The sequence below is a fragment of the Arachis ipaensis genome, chromosome B9, assembly GCF_059453495.1.
Source record: "Arachis ipaensis isolate K30076 ecotype BB chromosome B9, ASM5945349v1, whole genome shotgun sequence".
Taxonomy (NCBI): Eukaryota; Viridiplantae; Streptophyta; class Magnoliopsida; order Fabales; family Fabaceae; genus Arachis; species Arachis ipaensis.
In genome coordinates this window covers 15133263-15136476 of record NC_142444.1, presented here as the reverse complement: position 1 = coordinate 15136476, position 3214 = coordinate 15133263, and positions in this window count along the sequence as shown.

Here is a 3214-nt window from a genome sequence, read left to right as displayed (position 1 = left end):
TTAGCAATTGAAAGCTTGGCAGTGACCAAGTCAAGTTCAGGATTGGTGATTAGATTCTGGACTTGTCCCGGATTGGAAGGGTAGTTCCTAGGAAGAATTGGTGTATGTAATCATGATGATTATAGTGAAATTCCATCATTGTTGTGATGGAGACTGGATGTAGGCTACATTGCACTTGGCAGCTGAACCAGGATACTTCGTGGTGTAATTTTTTATCTCTCTTCTACTCCATTTCTGTTTCTGCTGCATAGAAGATAAAACTGAAAAATATCTCGTGCCGGGTTACGAGATAAAAAGAAAAAGTCTCGTGGCTGGGTACGAGACAAAAATTAAAAAGTCTCCAGAAATTATTTCAAAGACTAGCAAGTGTTACTAAGCGAAAAAGGGGCTAAGATTCAACCCCTCTCTTCTCTTAGCCACTAAAAATTCATCAATTGGTATCAGAGCTTGGTCTCAAAGAGATCAAGCTTTGCAGCTTGGAAAAAAGATCCAGATTGCAGAAAACAGTGGCTCAAACCTGGTGTCTTACAACCTGACAGAAGGACAGTCAAGCAACAGACCTCCTCTTTTTAATGGGAAAAACTATACCTATTGAAAGGAGAGAATGAAGATCTTTGTGCAAGCAGTAGACTACAGGCTCTAGAAGATTATCTTGGAGGGTCCTCAATTTTCAACCACCACAAGTGCTGAAGGAATAGTCTCTCTTAAGCCCAAAGCAACCTGGACCGAAGAAGACAAAAAGAAGGTGGAACTCAATGCCAAGGCTGTCAACTTTCTCAACTGTGCTATCAGCTTCGAGAAATACCGACGGGTATCACGATGCACAACGGCAAAGGAAATCTGGGACAAACTTCAAATCACTCATGAAGGAACCACCATAGTAAAGAAAACCAGGATAGACATGTTGAACAGAGAATATGAAATGTTCTCAATGAAGGATGGAGAATCAATAAATGAAATGTTTGAAAGATTCAACATCATCATTGTTGGCTTGGATGCTATGGGAATTACATATCCTGATTCTGTGCTTGTGAGGAGAGTCCTAATATGTCTTACTAAAGAGTGGGAAACAAAAGCTTTAATCATATCTGAGAGTAGTGGTCTAGATTCTATGACATGTGATGACTTGAGAGGAAACCTACTTGCTTTTGAAAACACTTATTTGAAAAAGGATTCAAAAAAGAAAGGAATTGCTTTTGCATCTGTTACTAACCCCATAGATGATGAATCCAGTGATAATTCCTCTGAAAATGAATTTGTGTTGTTTGCCAAAAAATTCAGGAAAATGGTGAAGTTCAAGGAGAGAAGTAAGGGAAGCAGCTCTAAGAAATAAAAAAAAAGATCTCAGCAAGGTGATATGTTACAACTGCAAAGAAACTGGGCATTTCAAATCAGATTGCCCTAAGTTGAAGAAAGAAGAGAAGCCAAAGAAGGGAAAGAAGAAAGGTCTGATGGCCTCTTGGGAGGACTTGGAAAACGATTCAGAAGATGATGAAGAATCCGAAACCAAGTCTCAACCATGTCTTATGGCAGACCACATTGAACAGGTATGCCTAGCATCCAAGTGGAAGGACAATAGTGGTATATGGACATCGGATGCTCTAGGCATATGACCGGAAAGACAACCTTCTTCATAAATAGTGGCCGTTGGAAAAGTTGGTAAAAGTTTCTCATCTTGTATAAATGATGTTCTTCTTGTAAATGGTTTGAAACACAATTTACTTAGTGTAAGCCAATTGTGTGATCTAGGATATGAAGTTATTTTTAGAAAGTTTGTGTGCTTAGTTATTTGTGAAAAATCTGGGGATATTTTGTTTGAGGCTAAAAGGTGCAATAATGTGTATGGATTGACTCTTGAAGACTTAAAAGATCAAAGAGTAACATGTCTCACCTCTCTTGAATATGAAAAATGGTTTTGGCATAGAAAATTGGGTCATGCTAGCATATACCAAATTTCTAAGCTAGTCAAGAAAAATTTGGTTAGAAGAATTCCAAATATCAAATTTGATAAGGATCTTACTTGTGATGCTTGCCAGTTAGGCAAACAAGTAAAATCCTCTTTAAAACCAAAAGATGGAATTTCAACCAAGAGACTTTTAGAGATGTTACATATTGATCTTTTTGGTCCAACAAGAACTCAAAGTTTAGGAGGTAAACACTATGGTCTAGTGGTGGTGGATGATTACTCTAGATTTGGTTGGATACTTTTTCTTGCTCATAAAAATGATGCTTTTCATTCTTTCTCAACCATTTGCAAAAAAATTCAGAATGAAAAGGATTTAAAAGTTGCCCATTTGAGAAGTGATCACGGAAAAGAATTTGAAAACCAAGACTTTGAAAAATTTTGTGATGATTTTTAAATTGCTCATAACTTTTCATGCCCTAGAATCCCCCAACAAAATGGGGTAGTTGAGAGAAGGAATAGAAGCCTTCAAGAAATGACTAGGGCTATGTTATGTAAAAATGAGATTCCAAAATTTCTATGGGCTGAAGCTGTAAATACAAATTGTTACATTTTGAATAAGACCATTATTAGAAAAGGGTTAAAGAAAAATCCTTATGAGCTATGGAAAGGAACTCCTCCTAATCTTAAGTATTTCCATGTTTTTGGATGCAAAATGCTTTGTACTTAACAATAAAGAAAACCTTGGTAAATCTGATCCAAAATCATATGAGGAGATGTTTGTTGGATACTCCACCACTAGCAAGACTTATAGAATTTACCTCAAAGACCATAGGACCATAGAGGAATCCATACATGTTTCTTTTTGTGATTCTAATTCAATTTCCAGTACTGTGATAGAAAATGATTCAGATTGTGAAGATGCTGTCAATAAGGAAACCAGTAAAAAAAATCCCAAGTCTGTTCAAAATGAAGAATCTGTCCGTCCAGTTTTGTCTCGTCAGGATAGAGGAGACATTTTTGTTTTGTCTCCTGAGCCAGCAAGAGAATCTAGAACAGAACAACCCACTGAAGCTCATCAAAGCTCAACACCACTTCGGAAACCAAGAGAATGGAAGTCCATGAGGGGTTATCCTCACGACTTTATCATTGGTGATCCCTCACAAGGTGTAACAACAAGATCCTCATCCAAAAGGCAAACCGAACCAAGCAATCTTACTCTCTTGTCACAAATAGAGCCTAATAATGTAAAGCAAGCTCTTGAAGATCCTTCTTGGGTCAAAGCCATGCAAGAAAAGCTAGCTCAATTCG